Here is a 27,727-nt window from a genome sequence, read left to right as displayed (position 1 = left end):
AAGACTCTTACTTTTGTAAATCTTGGAGTCTTTTTATGGAGTCTATATCCCATTAATCTTTTCTTTTTCCCTATCTTTATCAAATCATTGCTTTCACGGAAATAAAGGTGATGATAACAGAGGAAGAGGATGGGGGGGGACCTGTAAATAAGTCTTACAAAATAAATCACAGTGAAGTAGGCTGTTTCTTTCCACAAGGTGGATGACTCAGTAACAATTCATGTTTGGTACATCTTGCAGAGCATTTTATCTTTGAGGACAAGCTGAGCTCAGTGGGGAAGAGCAAACTCCATCATCCTTCTTTTTGAAAGCATTATATCTCTGCCTTGTAAGTTAAAGGTAAGAGAGCAGCTCAGGTAAGCTACTGATGTTACAGATAGTCTTTGACTTACAACCAGAGTTGGGTCCAGAATTCTATTCATGAATCATTGCTATCATAAGTCGAAGCGTCACATGACCAAAGTCAACTTTTTCATCATTTTTATGGCAGTTGTTAAATGAATCATACAGTCATAAGTCCAAATCCACCCTCCCAAAGGGTCTTTTTGCCATTAAACTACCTGAAATAATGGTGTCTCTCCAAGCATTCAAAAGAGACTTCCTGTACACTATTATCTACAGCAGTGATGGCAAACTTTTTTCCCCTCACGTGCTGAAAGAATATGTGCATGCGCTATTGTGCTTGTGTGAGTCCCCATACCCATAATTCAATGCACGAGGAGGACGAAAACAGCTTCCCCCACCCGCTGGAGTCCCTCCGGAGGCTGGAAACGGCCTGTTTCCCAAGTTCTGGTGGGCCTACTAGGCTTGTGTTTCGCCCTCCCCAGGCTCCAAAGGCTTCCCTGGAGCCAAAAGAGGGTAAAAATGCCCAGTCCCCCTGGAGGCTCCCTGGAGGCCAAAAACGCCCTCCCAGAGCCTCTGTGCAATCCAAAAATCAGCTGGCTGGCACACACATGCACACTGGAGCTGAGCTAGGGCAACGGCTCGCATGACAGCAGATATGGCCTTCATGGCATCAGACCAGAATATCTCCGGGATCGTCCACTGCCGCATGAATCCCAGCGGCCAATAAGGTCCCACAGAGTTGGCCTTCTCCAGGTCCCATCGACTAAACAATGTCATCTGGCAGGCCCCAGGGGAAGAGCCTTCTCTGTGGTGGCCCCGTCCCTCTGGAACCAACTCCCCCCAGAGATCAGAACTGCCCCCACCCTACTGGCCTTTCGTAAATTGCTCAAGACCCACCTATATCGCCAGGCATGGGGGAATTGAGACATCTCCCCTGGGCTTATATAGTTTATGTATGGTGTGCTTGTGTTGTATTATTTTTACATGATGGATTTTTAGATAATTTTTAATATTAGATTTGTTGTTTTAATATACTGTTGTTATTACTGTTGTGAGCCGTCCCGAGTCTGCAGATAGGGGCAGCATACAAATCTAATAAATAACAATAACAATAACGGCTCCGTGTGCCACCTGTCTATAACAATAGTGGTTGTTCATATTGTTGTGGTCTGCCAGCATCCAGCTGAGCTGGGAGTAGATTCAGAGAGTGAGGAGGCTGGGGAGGCACATGGGCCAGTCCTGGAGTCTGGGGAAGGCTTTGACCAATGTTCTGCATCAGAGGCAGAGATGGGGCCAGGGCCATCTGTCAGTTATCAGATGCCTTTGGAGTCGGAGATAAGGGTACGTGTGCATGCATATGTGTGCCCACACCCATAATGCAATGCCCTCTACCCATGCGTGCATGCACAACCCCCTGTGCTGGCCCCCCGTGCTTCTGCACAGGGATCACTGAAGCCTCCGGAACTTGTGGATGGCAAAAAAACGATTCCATCTGATTTTCAGCCTTCCAGAGGGCAACAGGAGGTCATTTTTCAGAAATGAACTTCTGCTTAGGCTGTTAGGCTGTTTTTCGCTGTCCCCAGGCTTCAGGGGGCTTTCCTGAAGCCCGGGGAAGGCAAAAATGTCCTCCCCCACATCCTCCAGGGCACACCTGTGCCCTGGAGTTGACATAGGGCAACGGCTCGTATGCCTTCAGATATAGGTTCTCTATCACTGATATAGGTTCTCCTGCTCAAGCAGAGAGTTTGACTAGAAGACCTCCAAGGTCCCTTCCAACTCTATTGTTCTAACTGTATGTTTTATGTTCTAAAGAATCAATTCGATATCAAGAAAATTGTACTACGGTCTTCTGGAGTGACACAGCAGCAGTGCCCAGCTACCAACTTTGTAAAAGCATCATAGTAGATGGCTGCGTACTCACCCCACAAAATCTTCAGTCTACAGACCCCAAGAGAGGGATGGCTGGCAAACACCACTCCTGCTTATAATGAATGCAAGTATTCTCCAATAATGATGTCATAGAGTAGAAGGCCCCTTGATGCATTTTCTGAATTAAAAACAAGAAAGAAAGAAAAAGCACCACAAGATGTCACCAGAAAAATCTTTTGGCTGAGCCCTCTTCTGTTATTGCCAAAACACACATCATTCACTTCCCCCAAAACCTCCACCTAACAACAGAGCAAAAGCCCTGAAAGTCTGGAGCCTAGAATAGGGAATGTTTATATATTCCTTTTTTTTTTTCATCAACACACACACACATACATAGCGGAGAGAGAGAGAGAGAGAGATCCCTGTGCATAAACGTATGGCTTTTGGCATCTCATGTGCTATGGCAGTGCACAATGTCTTCAACTTGATTCAGATCCCATTAGGCTTAATGGAGGCAGACGGATGGACTATCTCACCATAATTAATGGCCGCTTCAATGATAATCTAAACGTGTTTCACCATCTGCAGCTTTTTTTTTAAAAGAAATTTTTGCAAAGGAGATGAAATTTAATCTGCTTCCACAATGATGTAAATAATGCCAAGCTGTGTTCTGCAAAGCAAGACCTGCTCCTTTTTCAGAACCAGGGAGGGAGGGGTGGAAAGGCGGGGGAGGAAGGAAAAAAAGGAGAAAAGCTATCAGCATCTTGCTCAGATTGTTGTCTTCTCATTAAAATACTGCTCAGATAAATACAAACAAACCAGCCATAACAGAAAGAGAAAAGCCACTTGGTTTGCACGAGGCATCACAGAGACCTTGTTCACATTCCCAAAGTGTGACATTTCAGCCCAGAATTTTGCTTTTGCATTTTTTTTTCCTTGGCAGGGAAATCACATTGCTCCTTCTCATTATTTGGGCATCTCGGTTCTAATACATTAGATCTTGTGTTGCAAGGGAGAGTTAACCCTTGTGGTTACTTTGGCAAGATGGAAGCAATGCTTGTCTTGGGGAAAGCTTGCCAGTTTTGGTAATCCATGAGGATATTAATACAGTGGTACTTCTACCTAAGAATGTCTCTTCTTACGAACTTTTCTAGATAAAAACCAGGTGTTCAAGATTTTTTTGCCTCTTCTCCAGAACCATTTTCCACTTACAAACCCGAGCCTATGAAACTGTAACCGGAAAAGGCAGGGAGAAGCCTCCGTGGGGCCTCTCTAGGAATCTCCTGGGAGGAAACAGGGCCTCCACCCTCCCTGTGGTTTTCCCGATCACACACATTATTTGCTTTTACATTGATTCCTATGGGAAAAATTGCTTCTTCTTACAAACCTTTCTACTTAAGAACCTGGTCATGGAATGAATTAAGTTCGTAAGTAGAGGTACCACTGTAGGTGCAAACTCAACATAGAGGTCTGTAAGGGGTGTGCATCATGCCTACTGATTTCCTGTGCTCATGCCCATGTTTAAACGTATGCCTGTTATCTCATACATGTTTGACAAACTAAATAAAATAAAGACAAAGTAGTGAGGCTACCAACAGGATGCTCTTATTTTTTAAAATTTATTTATTTATTTATTTATTTATTTATCAAACAAGTATAGTATTATAGTACATATTAACCTAACCTAACCTAACCTAACCTAACCTAACATAACATAACATAACATAAGTAGAACGTAGTAATAGAAAGGATAATAAGACAATAGGTCAGGTACGGTAGTCACAAAGGTACACTTATGCACGCCCCTTACAGACCTCTTAGAAAAGGGGAGAGGTCAATTGTTGATAATGTAAGGTTGAAGATTTTGGGGTTGGGGGAGGCAACAACAGAGTCAGATAATGAGTTCCAGGCAGTGACCACTCTATTGCTGAAATCGTATTTTCTGCAGTCAAGTTTGGAGCAATTTACATTCAGTTTGTATCTATTACATGCTCTTGTGTTGTTGTTGTTAAAGGTGAAGTAGTCACTGACAGGGAGTACATTATGATATATGATTTTATGAACAACAGTTAAATCAATTCGGAGACGACGTAGTTGTAAATTTTCTAGATTTAGTATTTGAAGACTGGAGGAGTAGGGTAATTTGTTGTGAAGGATTCTTCTTGTGAAGTGTTTCTGGACTCCTTCGATTGTATTAATATCTGATATGCAGTGTGGATTCCACACAGGTGAGCTATATTCTAGAATAGGTCTGATGAATGTAGCCTATCTTATCTTCCCACTGTCTTTTCCCTTGGACATCCTTCCAAATAGTGGCATCCACAGGGCAGGTCTAATTAAAACACTTAATCAGTGGAACAATTTGCCTCTAGTGGTTGTGGATGCTCCAACACTGGGTGTTTTTAAGAAGAGATTGGATAATGGTTTGTCTGAAATGGTTTAGGGCAGTGATGGCGAACCTTTTTTTCCTTGGGTGCCGAAAGAGCATGTGTACACACTATTGTGCATGCACAAGTGCCCGCACCAATAATTCAATGCCCCGGGAGGATGAAAACAGCTCCCGGAGCCCATCTAGAGACTGGAAGTGGTCTGTTTCCCAACTTCTGGTGGGCCCAGTAGGCTCGTGTTTCGCCCTCCCCAGGCTGCAAAGACTTCCCTGGTGTTGGGGGAGGGTAAAACCACCCTCACCTATCCCCCTGGAGGTTTAGGTTTAGGTTTAGGTTTATTGGATTTATATGCCGCCCCTTTCCGCAAACTCGGGGAGGCTCTCTGGAAGCCAAAAACACCCTCCCAGAGCCTCTGTGTAAGCCAAAAATCATCTGGCAAGCATACACATGCACGTTGGAGCTGAGCTAGGGTGACAGCTTGGGTGCCAGAAGACATGGCTCCACATGCCACCTGTGGCACCTGTGCCATAGGTTTGCCGTCACTGGTATAGGTTTCCTGCTTAAGCAGAGGGTTGGATTAAAGATCTTCAATACCCTGTTATTCTGTCAAATAGAAACTCTGACCAAAGCAGCATCAAATTACAAGTCCAACCCTCTTTTTGCACATGCATCATGTTATTGCATACATTTCTGAAAGAGACAGAGCATGATGGTGCCTTCATTGCTTTTGTTCAAAACTATGGAAGTTTCAGAAGTCAATGTTTCTAAATAAAATCCAGCCTTGCAGGCACTTGTATACCTGTTTTCTAAGAATTGTTTTTGGGGACTAACATACCTGGATAAATTACTGCAAATAATGGTGATACTGGAATCTGCTATACATTTATCTGCTGGTCAGCATCCCATTTTCAGCCTCTCTCAAGTTGAAGCCTGGTGACTACATAGACATATTTATCTTTGGTGTTTTCTTAGTAACAGTACGAACGTGGTAGGTCATTGCATTCTGTATTATGCAGATAAAGATTCTCAGTCAACCTAGTGAAGTTGTCCGAAAGTTGAGTAATGGCTAATTGTCTTGTAGGTTTGAGGCAATTTGCTGATCATTCAAGCAGCTACATCAGTTAGAGCAAGTTAGTTAGACACGGAGTCATTGGAATGTATCAACACCTCTCAAACCAAACTCGGGTGTTTCTTGCACAATATGTGTTGTAATTTGTTGATGAAGATTTTCAAGGATCCGGGTAAAGTTACCCGAAGACTGCATTCTGGGATGTTGACAATTGTGAACCTGACAATTGTGGGGTGCCCTTTTAAATACTAACTTGGTCATGCCCTGCTTAGTTGACTGAAGATGAGTCCAAAGTTGACAGCCCCATGTGAGAAAAATAGGAATGTTGAAGAAAAGAATACATGCAATTTAATTGGGGAAAATGTTCACACAAGTGAAGATCCCAAGTATGTAGATTTGGTCAATTGGCCCAATATATGGAGATCTTGAAGAAATATCTTGTTGGAGAAAGACCAAAAGAACTCCAAGGTCCCTTCCAGCTTTCTCTTCTCTTCTCTTCTCTTCTCTTCTCTTCTCTCCTCTCCTCTCCTCTCCTCTCCTCTCCTCTCCTCTCCTCTCCTCTCCTCTCCTCTCCCCTCCCCTCCCCTCCCATCCCATCCTATCCTAATTCTACACTAATTCTACCCTACCCCAAAAATAATGGATTAATGAATCAATTTATTTCTAGCGCATCATGTCCCTTTGATCTTATTCATATTCCCATAAAGATACATAAGCAATTTCCACGTCAATCTGCATTTGTTTACTTTTTTACAAAATGCGCACAAATATTTTTGCAATCCCTAATTTGCAATCCATATTTTGTACAGAGTTTCCTCTATTATATTATTTCTGTATGCAACTTTCTCTTTGTATGCAATGTTTGCATTGTCAGCCATATCACAAAGTTATTGAGGATGGGAGGAAAGGCCTTCAAAAGACAAATTCTTCTCCAATCTACATATTATTCCAGGGAGTTCAAATCAAGCTTAAAAAATGAATTCAATTTTTTAAAAAAAAAAAAATCCCTCCCTTACGCCTACCTGTGATTTCCTTCTGAACCAGGAAATTAGAAATCCGCACGCCAAGCTCAAAATTTCTTCAAGGACTAGCGGGAACGGCTCCTCCTGTATATATTTGCAGAACAATAAAATGTTTTGCCACAGGCGAGCCTCCCTCCTCCTCCAAGCTTATGTTCCAGCATTTGACAAGGCAAACTAAATAGGCTTCCGTGTGGTTAAACAAAGCTGAAACATCTCCATGGATGTTGGTGGGGGGCATACGCACACGCGCAGCACCGTAACCAAACTGCGAAATCAATTTCTGTAATAAGGAACCTGCTGTTACATTGAACAATTAGTTATTCTTGGAACATATGCTGGCAGATGATGCTTCTTGGACTGTCTGGAACCTATGAAGAATGTGCGCTGGAGGGAGCTTCCACCTCACTACAGTCAATGCTTATCGGAGCATAACATTGTTGCTCCCTGCAAAGCGGAGCTTTTCTTCAGCCTTGTTTTATGACAGAGTCTGAAGCAGGATTATAACAACTCAGGCCCCAAAGATATATCGGGGTGATTGCAAATAAGACAGCTGCACAACTTTCTGGTATTAACCAGCGTGATTACATGCTATGATTTGTCTTTCAGCGTTAGTTCGTTTCTGCAAGCGGCATCAACCTTTAAAGCAGCGCGGAGCTCTTCTTTCATGGACAAATTTCTTTTCCTACAGTACATTTAACATGCTCCAGATCTTAAAAGCTTCATCTAAGTCCTTTTTTCATGTGTGTCTCTGAAAGAAAGCCAGACCTGACAAGGAAAGGGCTTCAGCAATGGCAGCCATCCCCCAGTTGAGGAATCTTTCCCTCTATTGCTGTGTTCAATGTAGTCTTTCAGCCCTAAGTGAAGACCTTTTTAATTTTTCCCAAGCATGAATGATCAATCTGTTTTATGATGTGTCTGAGGAAGGAAGGAAGGAAGGAAGGGAAGAAGGAAAGAAGGAAAGAAGGAAAGAAGGAAAGAAAGAAAGAAAGAAGGAAGGAAGGAAAGAAGGAGGGAGGAAGGAAAGAGGGAGGGAGGGAGGGGAGGAGGAGGGAGATGGGAAAGAGAAGGAAGGAGAGGAAGGCAGAAAGAAGGAAGGAAGGAGAGAGATGGATGGAAAGAAAGAATATAGATGAGGCGAAGGGGGAGGGAGATGGGAAAGAGAAGGAAGGAAGGAGAGAGATGGATGTATATATGGATGGAAAGAAAGACTATAGAGGAGGAAGAGGAGGGAGGGAGAAGGGAAAGAGAAGGAAGGAAGGAGAGGGAGGCAGAAAGAAGGAAGGAAGGAAGGAGAGAGATGGATGGATAGATGGATGGAAAGAAAGAATATTGAGGAGGAGGAGGAGGAGGGAGGGAGGTGGGAAAGAGAAGGAAGCAAGGAAGATTTGCTATGTCCTTTTAATTTTTCAAAAGAGGTTCAGCAAGCCTACACTGTATTGGGGCTTTTACAAGATTATAGACTTGTTTTCTTAATACTTCCTGGAATGGATATGTGACCATCCAAGTACACTCAGTTATTCCAAGAAATGTTGGAGACAAAATCCTCCATCCTTTAAAAACCCAGCATGCTCCAAGTAACATCTAAAGAAAGATAAAATAAATCAGTTAGCTTTCTCATATTTTCTTTTTACAGTGTGGTGGCTATCTTCCTTTGTTCCCAGCACAAATATCTCCTCATAAACAATAGCTGACCTTAGTCTTGGCTATCATTCACATCTACCATGGATCTAACCACAAATATTTTAATTTGTCTTCCAGATGATCTGCAGTTCAATTCACTTAAAATCCTATTTTTAGCTGATGTTGTTATGGACTATAGCTTAATTTCAAATTGATAAAAATTGATCAAAAATACAGACCACAGTTTTAAATATTGCAACAAGAACTGACTAGAAAATGATGCAAGGTAAAAAAGTTATGGATATTCAATAAGACACTTTGTTGAATTCCAATTTGTTCTAAATTGAATTCTGTATCCTTCTGGTATATTACATCCATCTTTCCAAAGAGCATTCTTTAAGCAGCCAATTCATTTGAAGTATACCTTTAAATGAGCTCAAGAAGTAGTAGCATGAATTTTAGCCAATGACTGTAACATCGTTTAAATATCACCTACAAGTAGTAAAAAAGTGACATTAGAGAATTAAAGTTCTCCGTGAATGCCACTTTGCTGAACATAGACTTCTTTAAAGTTTATTTTGAAAAGAGCAATAAAATAAAGTTAGCATGGAAATGAGAGAAAATCCTTTCTGCTTGTCTGTTTTGGATTTTATGATCTTAGGACAAAACATTTTTTAAATGATCAAGATACCAATAAATTAAACATTTCTCTATAGCTTTCCGTTCAAATAGTAACATCTGGAGCTGAGAATCAATTACCCAGAACTAGCAGCTTTGCTAATGAATATTAACTTTAAATTGTATTTCTTTCCAAGTGCCCCTCCCTTTCTCAAGACCCTTCCTTTGGGGACAGTGGGAAAGAGAGAAAGCTAAACATTTTAAAGTCCCATTAATTTTTATGTGAGTTAATCAAACATATAAATTTCTTTAAGTGGAAATCCATGCGACTTACATCTATACCTTTTTTGCATTTATATTATCATTTTATAGGTTTTATCACACTAGACTCAAGTACGCCAATGTCTGAGCAAGCCACAGAGGATGCCAAGTTTCATATATTTGTAAACAGATTCACAGAAATGTTGTTTCTTAAAAAAAGAGTATGATGCACAATGTGCTCAAAATAGGATAATTTAAACCTGGTCATTTGTGCCTCAAGTGACAATTCTGGGTTGATTTGTTCACTGATCCTTTGTTAGTTTTCTTGCCTGCCTGGGGTGTTCTCAGAAGTCTTTCCAATCTAACCACCAGAAGTTAAGACTGCCTTGAAGGCACATGGTCTGAACACATAGCTAAAACTGCAAAGGAAAATTTTTCATCAGTTTCTGGTTAAAAGTGTATATGGAAGCACATGGGAGTCAATTAAGTCAGGAAATACAACTTTTGCTAGCTACCACTGAAGAAGCACTGTGATATTACTACATCTGAGTTCGGGTTTTGGACAGTTCTTTGATTTGTCTGTATAGTGCAGTCTGGGACAAAAGACTTTTGACATAATGATTTAAGAAAAGGTCTTCAGTGTTATTTCGAACATTGAATAAGCTATCAGAAATATACTTTCCCCACAGAAGAGTACTACAACTCTGATTTAAGCCTTCAGGGCACAGTTGAAGCCACTTAGAACTGTGCCACCTTCAATCTGACCTAAGTGTAGATTAGATTAGATTAGATTAGATTAGATTAGATTAGATTGGATTGGATTGGATTGGATTGGATTGGATTGGATTGGATTGGATTGGATTGGATTGGACTGGACTGGACTAGACTAGACTAGACTAGACTAGACTAGACTAGACTAGACTAGACTAGACTAGACTAGACTAGATTAGATTAGATTAGATTAGATTAGATTAGATTTATTGGATTTATATGCCGCTCCTCTCCGCAGACTCGGGGCGGTTCACAACAATGGTAAAAAACAAACCAACAAACCAGTACTTAGTAACAAATCTAATATTTAGCAATATAAATTACAGTTTTAGGTTAAAAAATCCAAAAAAGAAACCCCAATATGTAAAAAACAAGCACACAATCGAATCATACAAAAACTACATGGGCAAGGGGGAGATGTTTCAATTCCCTCATGCCTGACGGCAGAGGTGGGTTTTAAGGAGTTTACGAAAGGCAAGGAGGGTGGGGGCAATCCTAATCTCTGGGGGGAGCTGGTTCCAGAGGTTTGGAGCCACCACAGAGAAGGCTCTTCCCCTGGGTCCCGCCAGACGACATCGTTTAGTCGACGGGACCCAGAGAAGGCCAACTCTGTGGGACCTAACCGGTTGCTGGGATTCGTGCGGCAGAAGGCGGTCTCGCAGGTATCCTGGTCCAATGCCATGTAGGGCTTCATAGGTCATAACCAACACTTTGAATTGTGACCGGAAATAGCTACCATGTCCTACCTGTCAATGACTACTTTGGCTTCAACCACAATAAATGAGCACACAACAGATACAAACCTAATGTATATTGCTCCAAACTTGATTGCAAAAAACATGACTTCAGCAACAGGGTGGTCAATGCCTGGAATACATTACCTGACTGTGGGGGTTTTTTTCTCAACCCCCAAAACTTTAATCTTAGATTGTCTACCGTTGACCTCATCCCATTCCTAAGAGGACTGCAAGGGGCATGCATAAGCGCACTATTGTGCCTACCATCTCTGTCCTACATGTATTCATAACCATCTCATGTACTCATAACAATGCTTATCCATCTTATGTATTCACAATCATGTTTATACCTTGTAATCATACACACGCTTGACAAAATAAATAGATAATAATTAAACATATCCAGCAATTGAAAGCCTTAAGAGGTGGGTAGTCTCAATTACTACTATTAGAAGACTTGAAAGACCAGGTTAAGAATAGATCACCCTAAAGAAAATCTATGTGGTGGCTATGAGCTGAAAATGAATTGATGGCAAATACCCAATGAATCAATCAGTGCAGATCATGAATATTATGAGACCAACTTTCGGTCTTTTGTTAAGGTAGTGCCAGAGGTGGTGCTGCTAAGTTGGAACGCTGACATGTGCTTGCCTCCGTGGCTCTGAGTGTTAGCGGAGTCCAGTGCAATTATGCTACTGCACCTGGGCAGGTAGCAAAATCATGCGTGTTTGATGCGGTTTTTTGCTTCTGCACATGCACCTATGGTGCCGCCAAGTGAGCCTGTTCAGAGACGTGGCAGACCTGGGTCACTTCCAGTTCAGCAAGTGGGGGGAAATTCTACATGGGGCTACTCTTGAAGAGGGTTCGGAGACTTCAGCTGGGGTAAAATGCAGTGACACATGCAATAACTGGTGTACCAAGGTATGCCCATATTACTCCACCTTTACACGAGATGCATTGGTTGCCAGTCGGTCTCCGAACACAATTCAAGGTGTCAGTTATTACCTTTAAAACCTCCGGCCTCATACCTTATTGCGGCCCCGCAGAGTTGGCCTTTCTCCTGGTCCCGTCTGTCAAACAATGTCAGTTGGTGGGACCTCAGGGAAAAGCCTTCTCTGTGGTGGCTCTGACACTATGGAATCAACTGCCCCCAGAAATTCTCCTCCCTACCCAAAATCTGTTAAGACCTGGCTTTTCCAGCAGGCCTGGAATTAGATTGACTGCCATCTATGTATGGTTCTTTTTAGGGTATTGTTTTATTATATTACTGATTTTACTGTGCATTTTGATTGTATTTTAGTATTGTTGTATTTATCCCACTTGTTAGCTGCTCTGAGTCCATTTCAAAATGAGCGGCATATTAATAAATTAAATAAATAAATAAATTCCCACTACTAGTTCTACAGAACCAGTCTGAACTGGCAGGAACCCACCTCTGTCTCAATACTAAAAAACAACAATGTGTAATTTAGGGGAACTGAAGCACACCCATCCTCCCAAATATATCCAGCGGTTAAAAAAAAAAAAGCAATTGCAGATATGATTTGTTTGTTTTTCTTTATGTGCCTGCTCTTTATTAAACTTTTCAGGCTGCCTAGTTTTATTGTTAATGATGGGGATGAGAAAAATATCTCTCTCCCCCCCCCACCCATTCCACATGATTCATAATTTTATTAAGCCTCTATTAAGTGAGGTGTGAAGGCATGGAGTAGCCTTACTAACACATTGTTCATCAAGAAAGCAGTCGCTGATATATCTAGGGTGTCATTTGTAATCATTATAAGTCTTTGAAATGAAAATAGCAAGATGAAGAGAGTTGGGTTATTAACTGCTGAGATTTAATACATTCTAATCTATCCCACTGAGCTAATAGACATTATATTTGGTACTTTCCTTTAATAATCAGAATGGAATTTCATCTGTTTCAGAATTTGCAATGTTCTGAAACTTTGCTGGAGAGCCAAGATTTGTACAGCATGAGTATTTAGTTGCTTTTCCCGAAATCTTTGTTTTCCAGTGAAATTTGCTTTTCCATCTCACGAGAAATAGGGTTTCAGGGATTCTTTCATACAAATTTAAAAAATTAAAATATGTATACATGGCCAGCCATCTTAAGCAAGTGTGAGGGAGTTAACAAATTTCCACAAACTTGTCACCTCCTTCTATTCAACTCCCCATCTGGGGTTACCATTGTTGACCAAATAGTTTTATGGATTATTCCAACTGTTTAAATCAGGCTCTTTCCTAATGCCAAAGAAATAGAGAGGGGGAAGGAATAAATAGTAATGGGGAGGAACCGCTCCAAACTTGACTGTAAAAAATATGAATTTAGTAATAGAGTTGTTGAAGCGTGGAACTCATTACCAGACTCTATAGTATCATCCCCTAACCCCCAACATTTTACCCTTAGACTGTCCATGGTTGACCTCTCCAGATTCCTAAGAGGTCAGTAAGGGGTGTGCATAAGTGCAGTAGAGTGCCTTCCTACCCCTGTCCTATTGTCTCTCCTATATCCCATATATCTTCTCTTTTATCCCTATATCTTTCTTCTATTCTCTCATTGATTATTTTATCCTATACTCTCTCTTCTATTCTTTCTCTAATTCTATTTCCTAGAAGGTGTCCTCTATTACCTTCATTCTGTATTATTGTGTATTGGACAAAATAAATAAATAAATAAAATAAAATATGTTGTGACAATTGTAAGACAATTGAAGTCTGAAGCAAAGATTACACCACCACTGATGTTTTCTCATTATTGATATTTTTTCTCATTACTTTGAAGCTGTTCTTAACCCTTGTGTTCTGTTCGATAAAAGTTCCTAATGTTATGTTCCCGGGTCACCCTGACCCGGACCGAAAACTCTTCATTTGCAGTGCTTATATTTGGTCTTTTTGAAAGCTTTTTTCACCTGGAAACATGTTTGAACATTTCTGCACACAATGGAATGAAAATTGAACTGAAAAAATTAATCCTTATTGGTTTATTTTGCACATAAATGTGCCTCCCCCCCCCCGTTTTTGTGAAAGTTTTTTCAATTTATGGATAGTTTTGCTTGCAAAATCCATTCTATTTTACTAAAGTTGGTGTGGGATTGGTAGCTTGAACATTTCTGCACACAATGGAATGAAAATTGAACTGAAAAAAAATAATCCTTATTGGTTTATTTTGCACATAAATGTGCCTCCCCCCCCCGTTTTTGTGAAAGTTTTTTCAATTTATGGATAGTTTTGCTTGCAAAATCCATTCTATTTTACTAAAGTTGGTGTGGGATTTGTAGCTTGAACATTTCTGAACATAATGATATGAAAATTGAAGTGGAAAAATTGATGCATATTGGTTTATTTTGCATATAAAGTTATTTCAATTTATATAAAAATTATGCTGTTAATTTCAAACTTACATACTTTTTTTTAGTAAAATGGATTTCTTTCATAAAATTAGTTATCTGGCTACAATGTGGTTGATTTTCAAAAGGATATTCCAAATATTTCTAGACAAATATGTATAAACAGTGACAATAATGGCACACAGCAAGGCCGGGGGGGGGGTGTCCCTTTTGTGGCAAAAATAAACCAATAAGAACCATTTTTTTCAGTTCATTTATATTTTTCTTATATTCAGAAATGTTCAATTTAGTATATCAAACCTTTTGGGGGAAAATTCCTTAGGGATTTGTAGCCTTAAAAAATAGAAATTGACACGAAATTCAGAAAGGATGGGGGAGGGGCTTTTTGATCAAAATAAAAATATAAGTCTCAATTTTTCCAGTTCAATTTTCATATCATTATGTTCATAAATGTTCAAACTAGTTTTCCAGTTGAAAAAGTTTTCAAAAAGATCAAATTCAAGTACCTAAAAAAATTCTTTTTGGTCCGGTCACATACGAACAGAAACAGATTTGAAGTGATGATTTTTTTTTGCCCAGAAAACAATTAGCCACCACCCCAAAAAAAATTTTTTATGATCAGCATTGTTAAATTGAGTAAATGAATGCCTAAGATTTTAAAGAATATTTCGGATTTGGAGCATTAAAAAATAAGAAGTGAAAATGGTTTCAAGCAGCCGAGGGGGGGGGGGGAGGCCTTATTCCTGATGTTAAAAAACCAGTAAGAATCATTTTTTTCAGTTCCTTTATATTTTTCTTATATTCAGAAATGTTCAAGGTACCATTCCCACACCAACTCCAGTAAAATAGACTGCATTTTGCAAGCAAAACTGTCCATAAATTGAAAAAACTTTCACAAAAACGGGGGGGAGGCACATTTATGGGCAAAATAAACCAATAAGGATTAATTTTTTCAGTTCAATTTTCATTCCATTGTGTGAAGAAATGTTCAGACTACTTTCCAAGTGAAAAAAGCTTTCAAAAAGACCAAACATAAGCACTGCAAATGAAGAGTTTTCGGTCCGGGTCAGGGTGACCCGGGAACATAACATTAGGGAGTTTTTTTTTTTCAGCAAGAAAGAAACCTCCCACCCCCCAAAAAAAATTCTCATAGAGAGAACCCCTGAAATGATGAAAAGTCATGAAATTTCAAGTTTCAGATATGCAGGGAAAATTTTTTACAGGGTCTCAAACGTTGATTTCGGGTCTCACAGACCCGAACAGAACAGTGGGGTTTTAAATTCATGAATTCTGACTGTAAAAAGTTGTCTGAATGAGCAGGAGTGGGGGAGTTAGATTTATACTTGTGGGAATGGTCAGATAAAAGGCAACTTAGCCCTCAGCAGGAATGTGGGTGTGTCAAAGTTTCAAAAGAGACCCTCCCTAGTTTCATGGGCTCATAAAAGCAAGAGGGGATAAACGTCTTTTCAAATTTATATGACTTATTAAGTTAACATTACAATTACATCAGAATTAGATCATCTGGGTGTGCTTCCTGTCTGGACTACCTCATAAGGCTGAGACTAATATACTGCTCCAAAAAATTAAATAAAAGGAACACTCACAGAACACATCCTAGATCTGAATGAATGAAATATTCTCATTGAATACTTTGTTCTGTACAAGTTGAATGTGAACAACAGCGGGTGAAAATTATTGTCAGTGTTGCTTCCTAAGTGGAAAGTTTGATTTCACAGAAGTTTGATTAACTTGGAGTTATATTGTGTTGTTTAAGTGTTCCCTTTATTTTTTTTGAGCAGTGTATATTAACTGAACAATTTCTGTATGTTGATAGACAAATTAGTCATTATGGTCAAGCGCTGGGGAAATCAGGAGATTCAGGCCAATCAAATAAGTATAAAGATTTACTGCAAAAATCTGAGCTACTAACAGTCCAGGGAAATCACAGGTTCTGCTTGCATTTCTGTGTCTCCAGGGAGACAATTGTTTTGGGCATAATGGGAAGACAGTAGTAAAATCCAATTTTTTTTTACTACTGGTTCTGTGGGTGTGGCTTGATGGGCATGGCAGGGGAAGGATACTGCAAAATCCCCATTCTCTTCCCACTACTTGGGGTGGAGGGGAGGATATTACAAAATCTCTATTCCCACCCCACTCTGGGGCCTTTTATAGGTATTTGAATATTTGCTGGTTCTCAGAATTACTTAAAATTTCCGCTACCGGTTGTGCAAACTACTCAAAATTTCTGCCAAACTACTCAAAATTTCTGCTACTGGTTCTCCAGAACCTATCAGAACCTGCTGGATTTCACCCCTGTGGGAAAATAACATTTGCTGTTACCAGGGAGAAGCAGCATAAGCGAAGAGATTGATACTAACCCTAAAATATAAGTGATGACAGTTATGTCCCCAATCTGCTGTCAACATTAGGTGAGGAATGTTCCTAAAGTAACCTTTCGTGGCAACTTGAAAGAAACACATATTCATCCACCCACTTCACATAAAATAAAAAGATGAAGAAAAAAGTTCCCAGAATAATGGGAAGGTTCTTGGATGGCTGTGGTAATTTATAAAGGCCCATTAAATAACAAATGCTCCTCCACAGTTGCTGAGGAAAAGATCCAATATGTTCCAGCAATAGAGAAATGGCCTTTGAGGTAATCCTGACTCTTATAGTACAAAGAAATTGTCTAATTAGAGCACCTTGTTTGAATTGAATCTCAGCCATCTACGCCAGCCGTGCCAAGCCAACAAAGGGCAGCAACAGAAGGAAGAGGAGAGAATATGAATGTAAACCATGTTGCAAACATCAGATACATCTAATAATATTATTTTGCTACTAGTTTTACTAGCACTTTTGTTGATACTGTTGTTAAGATCAATCAATTCGTAGATTACCGGAACACCATTCAATGTATTCTTTTTGGATCAACTAGTTGTAAGGTCTTTTTGGAGGATTTTGAGTAGTAGGTTGAGAGTTGGAGTGCTTAAGTGTAAAACCAATATGCTCAAGTGGAAGCTGTTAGCGATAACAACACAATGTGTGAATGTGGAGAGATGCAGAGCCCACTCCATCTATTGATATGTTGACTACTACCAGAAACATGTACTAATAATGACTTATTTTTGGTCAACGATAAAGTCAAGAAGGCAGCTTCTTTCTGGCAGTCTAAATCTTGATGTAGACATGGAAGGAGAAGAATAAATTAGCTGCCATTTCTTATTTCCTTTGTTCTAATGACTGCCTTGTACACCCAGATCTGAGGCTACAAAATGATGACAGCAATAGCAATAGCCCTTAGACTTATATACCGCTTCACAGTGCTTTACAGCCCTCTCTAAGCAGTTTACAGAGTCAGCATATTACCCCCAACAATCTGGGTTCTCATTTTACTGACAGATGGAAGACAGAGTCAGTCTTGAGCCAGTTAGGATCAAAGGAAATGAACTTTTGGTAGTGAGCAGAATTAACCTGTAGTATTGCATTTTAATCACTGTACCATCACAGTTCTTGGTAGTGGTTGTATGAAAGGTGGTTGTATGAACACTAATCAAGGTTGCCAAAAGAGCAAAATGAAACAAGACCAAAAAAGCTGTTGTATGCTACTGCTACGGTCCATGAAAAATTGGGAAAAGTATCTCCTTTTTTTTCATTGTATCCTTGTTCTGTGCCCACTCACCTCTTTGCCTCGTGTGCTCCACCTTCTCAGCCTAAAAATGGAGGTGGTATTGACTTTTAACATATTCTGAAATTTGCTCTGATAGTCTTCCTGGCTAAGGACCAAGGCAAAAATGCAAGCAAAGATTAAATTAATTATGAATTAATTATATTGATTCAATAAACTTTCCTGCCTTCAAGCCGAAGAACAGAACTGTGAGAGTCTATTTCTTAACAGCTTTCGCAAGGGATTAACCCGTTCAACCCCTTCCTCAGCTCAATGTCACTAAAAAAAAACCCCACTTTTTAAAAACTGTCTGAACTAGTACATATTTCTTTTCTGCCAGTTCTCTTTTGGTGTGATGAAAGAGAATTGATTTTTGAAAGGTTTTTTTTCCAGAAGAGAAGGGATTTTCAGATATTATTGGAGATTCTCTAGGGTGAAGCAAGTCTTTGTGCGTGTTTGGTTGGGTATACTTCTTGACTTCATTTATTTGTTTGTTTTGTCAAGTATGTACCTATTGATGGTATACAAAGATATAACAATGTTTATATACATGATACTAGTAACAGAGAAACATTAGGACAGGGGATGGTGGGAATGCTGGTGCACTTATGCCTGCCCCTTACTGACCTCTTAAGAATTGGGAGAGGTCAAGAGTGGATAGTCTAAGGGTAAAGTTTTGGGGGTTAGGTGATGATACTACAGAGTAAGGTAGTGAGTTCCATGCATCAACTACTTGGTTACTAAAGTCGTATTCCCTGCAATCAAGTTTAGAGTAGTTCCTCTAGTTCCTCTATTTCTTTCCAATCTCAAAAGAACATTGTCCAAAGAAGGACATTCTACTGTTGGTCTTTCTTGGTGGAGCTCCTTTCCACACTAATAAGAGGTCTTGTGCTGTAGAAATTTATCCATCAAACTTTTATTAGTTTATAACAGTATAAAATACAGAGGAAAATGAAATTAATGGGAAAGCAGAGAAGAAGAAAAGGGGAAAGAAGAAAGCAAAGAGGGGTAGAGCGGGAAAAATAACAAAAGTGTTGACTCCCAACTGTTTTTTCAACAGTAGAAGATAATATCATTACAACCTTAACTTTTAACTTTTACACAATAATGGGTATTACTGTCTTCAAGAAATGTAAGAATTTCTTTTGCTGGATAAATGTCCTAGATAATTTTTCTATGCATGTTTAACTCTAGGCTGCATGGTATTGATCAATGGATTAGGTGTGCATATATTTACAGATGAATGAAGGACACATTACCAAAGATGAATTGCCACTTTCTCTTAATTATTCAACAATCACCTTTTTAAAAAAGGAATTCTGCCCCCTGAATGAAGGACAGAGGAAAGCGTTCTGAATCTCTTGTACTCCTATGGTCCCGTGAGTGCTCTTTAGATGAGCATAAGATGCATAAGTATGAGCATAATTATGCTATATATCCTCTATAATTGTCTGGTTTGGTTCTGCAACCCAACAAGACAGACACGGACTTAAGAGGATAATTAGAACTGCAGAGAAAAGCAATTGCTACCAACCTGCCTTTCGTTGAGGACATGTATACTGCATGAGTCAAAAAGAGGGCCATGAAAATATTTCCTGACACCTGGGCATAAATTGTTTCAACTTTTGTAGAGCACTGCACACCAGAACAACTAGACACAAGAACAGTTTTTTTCCCCAAATGCCATCACCCTGCTCAACAAATACAGTAATTCCCTCAACACTGTTGAACTATTTACTAAGTCTGCACTATTATTAGTCTTCTCATTGTTCCCATCACCCATCTTCTCCCATAAATGAATGTATGACTGTAACTTCATTGCTTGTATCCTTACAATTTATATTGACTGGTTCTTAATATGATTTGATTGTTTATTTTTACCCAGACTATCATTAAATGTTGTACCTTATGATTCTTGATGAACATAACTTTTCTTTTATATACACTGACAGCATATGCAATAAAGACAAATTCCTTGTGTGTCCAATCACACTTGGCCAATAAAGAATTCTATTCTATTCTATAATTAGCCCATCATCAAGAAAAATCTCCATTATGTGTCCATCGGAAGACTTTAAAAATCAACATTTACATGACAAACTCACCCTTCTACCTCCAACTGTTCAAAATATCATCTCCCCATAGAATTTTAGCCAAAGCTGATCTCAAGCTAGCATACCAAAGGTCAATCTCACTCTCATTCTCACTCAAACAAACAAAGTTTGGGGGGAAATCGGAGAGAAATAATTACTCTATTTTGTTTTAGTACACAGCTGTTGTTATTACCATGCATGATATATGTGGAATCTGGAGCAATTTTTCTTAAGTCTGTGAACCGTGAGTGTTGATTTCCCTTGCTGCCCATAGAGAGCTTCAGTGCATAATAATAATAATAAAATCATTTTTTTTTTAAAGGAAGGGCGGAAAGCGTTTTGACATTTCTCTGTGGGTACGATTTCAAATGCTCTGAATGGTATGACAACAGGGACAAAAGAAATTGGAAGATAGTTTTGGTCATATGCCCAGATCTTCTGCTATCCAAGAGAAAGGAATTGTGGTTGTTTGGGAAAACTGCCTTGCACATATAACTCAATGCTCAATATTAAAGAGGGCCAACTCTTCATAGCTTTTAAGTCTAGAAAGAGTGTCCGAGGTGCGGGTTACCAAAGGTCCTGGGCAATAAGCAGCCTTCAAATCTTTGGACATGATCACTTCTTTAGGTATCTGAGCCACAGTCGCGCAGTAGTTAGAATGCAGTACTGCAAGCTACTTATGCTGATTGCCGGCTGCCTGCAATTAGGCAGTTTGAATCTCACCAGGCTCAAGGTTCACTCAGCCTTCCATCCTTCTGAGTTGGGCAAAATAAGGACCTAGATTGTTGGTGGCAAAGGGATGAATCTGTAAACTGCTTACAAAGGGCTGTAAAGTATTGGCTTATTATTGTACACTGTCTTATTATTGCTGTTAGCTGCCCCGAGTCTCCGGAGAGGGGCGGCATGCAAATCCAATAAATAAATAATAAATAATAAGTAAGTAAGTAAGTAAGTAAGTAAGTAAGTAAGTAAGTAAGTAAGTAAGTAAGTAAGTAAATAAATAAAGCACTGTGAAGCAGTATATAAGTCTAAGTGCTATTGCTCTTCCTATCGCTATTGCTGTCCAAGATAAAATCATCAAATTACTATTTTAACTGTGACTGAAGACCCTGATTATGATATTCATGAAACACAACAGCATTAAGTAGTGCTAATCATTGCAATGTGAATTGGTATTGGATTAAAATCAAGTATCACAATATTTGGACTAAATGGTACAAACGGATTTTTTAAAAAAAGAAAGACTAAGAGTTAATAGATGGATGTAGAAGAAAAAACAAATAAGGAAAAACAGTGTAATATACCATATATAAATTATACAAGAATTAATACCAATGTATATATACAGATGTAGACCTGCTTGGAAATGTTAGGATGTGAAAATTTGAAAACCAATAAAAATTACTACAAAAATAAATAAATAAAATCAATTTAATTTTTGAGACACTCTTTTCTCTCTGGCCATTCTCAACCGAGTGCAATCCTGATTACATAGCTACGGTGCCTAACAATGCCACAGAAATAAATTTTAAAATTGTGGAAGGAAGAGACTTTCAGTGCTTCCGAGGGGAGGACGGATTCACTTGGCAGATGAAACTCCCTCTTCCAACACAACATAGAAAATTTCACTAAACTTCTTGTGTTTCAAATGAACCTGAAATGTTTATTGTTTCTGCATACTGATGCCACCTGCAGTGATAACTGTAGCAAGAAAGTCCATAAAATGAGGCAAACTCACTTAACAAAGGTCTCACTTAATTAAGAGAATTGTTGGGATCAATTGTGGTTATAAGTCAAAGACTACCTGTAATGTATTTAGATGCAAAAGTTTTAATAAATAAATGGAGAATACAATCTTGATTTGCACAGTTTAAGACAGGGGTCCCCAAATGTGACAACTCTAAGGCTTGTGGACTTCAACTGCCAGAATTTTCCAGCCAGCTATCCTCTGGCTTAAGAGAACAGAAATGGAAAGATGCTGGGCTCCTGGCCTCAAAATCTTTGTCTTCCCTACCTTTATATGGTGATTTGATACTGCTAATAAAACAAAGGCTATGAAGAATTGGAGGGTAGTTTTGGGTGGAATTTGGATGAAAGGGGGTAGTTATGGTGGAATATTAAATATTTACTGAACTGTGGCAACACAGTGGTTAGAACGCAGTATTGCAGGCTAACTCTGCCCGCTACCAGGAGTTTGATCCTAAGTGGTTCCAGGTTGCCTTAGCCTTCCATCCACTACGCCACTTAAAGAGAACTGTAGAGTAGTATATAAGTCTAAGTGCCCTCCCTCCCTCCTTCCTTCCTTCTCCCCTTCTCCCCCTTCTTTCTTTCTTTCTTTCTTTCTTTCTTTCTTTCCTTCCTTCCTTCCTTCCTTCCATCCATCCATCCATCCATCCATCCATCCATCCATCTAGAAGGTAGTACTGCAGGTTAATTGTGCTGACTGCCAGTAGTTTGACCCTAACCAGTAAAATGAGGATCCAGATTGTTGGGGGCAATATGCTGACTCTGTAAACCACTTATAGAGGGCTGTGAGCTGTATATAAGTCTAAGGGCTATTGCTATTGCCATGTAAATGCTGTACAGTGGAAAAGCCATGGTTTATGTCTACTCCGGCCTTAACTTTATGTTGGAAAACAACAGTATTTCACGTACAGAGCTGATTGCATTTACTGTGCGAATGAGCAAAACGAGGAACGATGGGGGCAGATCTGTTTACACACGCCTAGTCAGTAAGCTATAAGTAAATGCCAGCAGACTCTTTTGCATATGAAATAGTCAAGAACAAGCAACTGCAGCACTTTGCTGTGTAACCAAGAAAAAAGATAACTGTGTTTTGAATGAAAGATGTCCTGGAACAAATTGCCATAAAATACAACTGGTCAATTTAATTAATAATAAATTAAATTATAGTCAAACTAATGGTCTACCTCAGGACGTTCCCCAATTTTAGCCATCTTTTTATTCTAAATTTGCAAGTGAGCTATTATCCAAGCTTCAGCCACTTGAAACCAGGGGATAAAAACAGTATTATTGGATCTACTAGAGGTATCAAATCGGTCACAAGGAGAGGAAGCTGAGCAGGCAGACAAAATGGTAGCACATGCAGCAATCTATCCAAGCTCAAAAGGTGAGTAGGGTTGAACTGGGTTAGTATTTGGGTGGAAAAGCTTCAGAGGACCAAAAACAAACAAACAAATTCTGGGAAACCATCCCCAAAGTAGGCAAAATCAAACTACGAGGGTTATTCAGAAAGTAAAGTTACAAGGCACGTAGCTTTCAGGGGAAATGTTCACGGGGGAAGTTGGAATTATTATTGTGTAGTGGGAAGCCAGGGGGAGCAAATGAGCAGTGCCAGTGGTCAGTAGACCATTGACTGGCATTGTGGTGAAGGTTAGAGGTAAGCATCCTTATTCCATTTCCCTCCAAGTGCGAAGTGCACACTGTAATATGCTACTCGATGATCTACTGACCACTGGCACTGCTCGTTCGCTTCCGCTGGCTTCCCACTACATAATAATGATACCAACTTCCCCCACAAACATTCCCCACAAGAGCTACGTGCCTTGTAACCTGACTTTCAGGATAACCCTCGTATTTCCACTATATTGCCAAGGAAACGACATGGATATGTCCTGCGTTCCCCAGCACTCTTAAATACGTCTTTGTTTCCTTTGATTTTTATATAAAGACGCACCTAATATTTCATGCAGCCATCATTGATGACCTTTAAGTTTGCAAAAGGATCTAGCGAAGGGGGCAGGGGGGTGGAATATAATCCAGTAATGAAATTCCAATCTTTCAAAAAGGTTTTATACCACCCATCGTTGTAACATTTCAGAAAGCTTGAAAAACTTGGACAAGAATACATATTTCAGAACTTTAATCCTTAACACTCTTCCATTGCAATTTTGTAGTCTTATTTTCCCCCATATTTCCCCCAAAAGAGTAACTGAGTGTCTGAGCAGACATATATTTTTTAAATAAATAAATAAATAAATAAATAAATAAAAAAATAAAAAATAAAAAAATAAATAAATAATCTATCTATCTATCTATCTATCTATCTATCTATCTATCTATCTATCTATCTATCTATCTATCTTTCATCAATCTATCATCTATCTATCATCTATCTTTCTATCTGTGATCTTCCTTCCTTCCTTCCTTCCTTCCTTCCTTCCTTCCTTCCTTCCTTTTCTTCCCTTCATGGCACCGGACCAGAATATCTCCGGGACCGCCTTCTGCCGCACGAATCCTAGCGACCGGTTAGGTCCCACAGAGTTGGCCTTCTCCGGGTCCCGTCGACTAAACAATGTTGTCTGGCGGGATCCAGCGGAAGACCCTTCTCTGTGGTGGCTCCGACCCTCTGGAACCAGCTCCCCCCCCCAGAGATTAGGATTGCCCCCACCCTCCTTGCCTTTTGTAAACTCCTTAAAACCCACCTCTGCTGTCAGGCATGGGGGAATTGAAACATCTCCCCCTTGCCCATGTTGTTTTGGTGCATGATTGAGTGTGTGCTTGTTTTTTATATATATTGGGGTTGCTTTTATGAATTTGTTAACCTAAAACTGTAATTTAGATTGCTAAATATTAGATTTGTTACTATGTACTGTTTTTGCCATTGTTGTGAGCCATCCCGAGTCTGCGGAGAGGGGCGGCATATAAATCCAATAAATCTAATCTAATCTAATCTTGCTTTCTTCCTTCTTTCTCTTTCCCTTTCTCTTTATTTCCTTATCATCTGTCTGTCTGTCTATCTATCATCTATCTTTCTTTCTATGTCATCTATCTATGTTGTTTATCTATCTATCCATCCATCATCTATCTATCTATCTATCTATCTATCTATCTATCTATCTATCATCTATCTATCTATCCATCCATCATCTATCTATCTATCTATCTATCTATCTATCTATCTATCTATCTATCTATCATCTATCTATCATTTGTTGTTTTTCTTTTGCATCAGTCTGGACATGATTAACCATTGGTTTCTTCCAGCATGCGCCCCCAAACCCCAATTCCCATTTTCCGAATCAATTCTAAGTTCTGGTGGTGTCCCACCCCTTTGTGATAACCTATATTTAGCTATATGTCGATGAACATTCTCATTCATCCCGGTAGGGTTGTCTGAAGTTGTGTGAAAGTTGCAGATGCACTAATTTTGAGGAAGCTGCCTGGATGGGCAGCAAAGCTCCTCAAAACAACACTAGCCCAGTTGCAATGATTCAACCTTCAGATAACTTCAGACAACCTTCGGTTAAGGTTAGCTAGCTACTTAGTCCAACTATTTTCCCGTCAGCTTTTCCCACTGGTTTTATATAACTTCCTTTCTCAAATGTATGCTGCTTTTAATTAACTTTTCCCCCAAGTGCAGTAGACGGCAACAGATCCCTATCAGCTGTTCTTTATGCCAGAACAGTTCCTGCATGGATGAATCACAACATGTTGAAATATGAAAAAGAAAAAAAATATGTCTCCAGATTTATTGTTGTATATCCCTAAATCACAGCAGAAAGGGATTCTGATTCTACTTAAAGTTAGTTATGACTGTAATGAAAAACTGGTAGCAAGCTGAGAGTTAACTCAAACACTTAGGGACTTCAATTTCCATATTAGCCACACCTCAGCAAATCTTATTTCATTACAGGATGGCTCTCTTCCTCCAGAACCACAAGGATAATTTTGGTGATTAACTTTAAATTGGGGATAATGCATTAACAGGCATTAACATCATATGAAAACAATTCCTTGCAATTATTACTTAACCTGGGCCATTTCAAAAACCCTCCCTTCTTCATTTCATCTCTCTTCGCAACACCTCCCCTTTATTAACTGATAGAGGCAACACACTCACTAACACACACACACACACACCAGGATAATAAGTTAGAGAACTGTAAAATGAACACACTTATAAAAAGTGATTATCTCAAGCTAGCAAGGAGTAAGAGCAGTCTTAAAAAGAAATTCTGCTTGAATCCTTAAAAATTATCTAACTGGTGCTTGTCTCAAGAGAGATGCAAAAATTTTCTAGGTTCTTCGGAGTTATTGTAGGGGGGAAAGAGAAAGGGACAGAGAGATCGAGACGAGAAAGGGCATTGGTGAAAATCTAACCAGAGATGACCAACCAGAGGCCACTGAACAAAGCTCAAAGTGTCAAATAAAAGCCACATATATCACTATACTAGCATGCAAGTGACATGAATTGCCCTCATCACCTCGAGGTTCGACTACTGTAATGCTCTCTACATGGGGCTACCTTTGAAAAGTGTTAGGAAACTTCAGATCGTGCAGAATGCAGCTGCGAGAGCAATCATGGGCTTTCCCAAATATGCCCATGTTACACCAACACTCCGCAGTCTGCATTGGTTGCCGATCAGTTTCCGGTCACAATTCAAAGTGTTGGTCATCACCTATAAAGCCCTTCATGGCACCGGACCAGGGTATCTACGAGACCGCCTTCTGCCACACGAATCCCAGCAACCGGTTAGGTCCCACAGAGTGAGCCTTCTCCGGGTCCCATCAACAAAGCAATGTTGCTTGGCGGGGCCCAGGGGAAGAGCCTTCTCTGTGAGGGCCCCGCCCCTCTGGAATCAACTCCCCCCGGAGATTAGAATTGCACCCACCCTCCTTGCCTTTCGTAAGCTCCTTAAAACCCACCTCTGTCATCAGGCATGGGGGAACTGAGATATTCTTTCCCCCTAGGCCTTTACAATTTATGTATGGTATGTTTGTTTGCATGGATGTTTAGTTTTACAGTAAGGGTTTTTTAGTTGTTTTTAGTATTGGATTTACATGATGTTTTTTATTACTGTTGTTAGCCGCCCCGAGTCTACAGAGAGGGGCAGCATACAAATCCAATGAATGAATGAATGAATGAATGAATGAATGAATGAATGAATGAATGAATGAATGAAGCACGTACCAGAGGTGGATTTTGGCAGGTTCTGATCAGTTCTGGAGATAAATGCCACCTCTGACTGGTCCCACCCACATCTGTATTCTCTGCTTTCCAAGTCCCGGTTGATCGGGAGGAAATGGGGATTTTGCAGTCACCTTCCCCTGGAGTGGGGAGGGAATGGAGAAGTTACATATTCTTCCCCTGGAGAGGGGTGGTATTGGAGATTTTACAGTATTCTTCACCTGGTACACCCTCCAAGCCTTGCCCACCAAGCCACGCCCACAGATATAAAAAAATTGAATCCCACCACTGGTACCTTCATACATTGTGTCTCCACATCATGGCACTCTCTGTATTATGATGGCATGTTCTATATGCTGTAATTTATTTTATTTTATTTATTTATTATATATTTGTCATACAAGTATAGAATGATAGTTTGTATTAGCACAGCAAAGTATAAAGAAGTGATAAAAAGGATAATAGGACAGAAGACAGGGATGGTAGGCACAATAGTTACCAGACCTCTTAGAAAAGGGGACAGGTAGATAATTTAAGGTTGAAGATCTTGGGGTTAGGGGAAGAAACCACAGAGTCAGGTAGTGAGTTCCAGGCATTGATCACTCTGTTGCTGAAGTCATATTTTCTGCAGTTTGGAGCGATTTACATTTAGTTTGTATCTATTACGTGCTCTTGTGTTGTTGTTGAAGGTGAAGTAGTCAAAATTGAACAAAAAGATATTGACAAAATTGAACGGGTCCAAAGACGGGCTACAAGAATGGTGGAAGGTCTTAAGCATAAAACGTATCAGGAAAGACTTAATGAACTCAATCTGTATAGTCTGGAGGACAGAAGGAAAAGGGGGGACATGATCGAAACATTTAAATATATTAAAGGGTTAAATAAGGTCCAGGAGGGAAGTGTTTTTAATAGGAAAGTGAACACAAGAACAAGGGGACACAATCTGAAGTTAGTTGGGGGTAAGATCAAAAGCAACATGAGAAAATATTA

General features: G+C 39.6%; 1 long non-coding RNA gene across 2 annotated transcripts in view; it reads right to left on the bottom strand.

Annotated features, from left to right (window-relative positions):
* Positions 1 to 2,277: 2,277 nt before the first annotated feature.
* Positions 2,278 to 27,727, bottom strand: part of LOC139173155 (uncharacterized) — a 205,717-nt gene continuing 180,267 nt past the window's right edge. For both annotated transcript variants that reach the window (XR_011559992.1, XR_011559991.1), the window contains exon 4: positions 2,278 to 2,392. This is a non-coding gene — a long non-coding RNA (uncharacterized lncRNA). The remainder of the gene's footprint in view (positions 2,393 to 27,727) is intronic.

Source organism: Erythrolamprus reginae, chromosome 10 (assembly GCF_031021105.1).
Source record: "Erythrolamprus reginae isolate rEryReg1 chromosome 10, rEryReg1.hap1, whole genome shotgun sequence".
In the NCBI taxonomy this organism is placed as follows: Eukaryota; Metazoa; Chordata; class Lepidosauria; order Squamata; family Dipsadidae; genus Erythrolamprus; species Erythrolamprus reginae.
The sequence above is the reverse complement of the archived record's forward strand: the minus strand, read 5'-3'. Positions and strand labels throughout refer to the sequence as shown.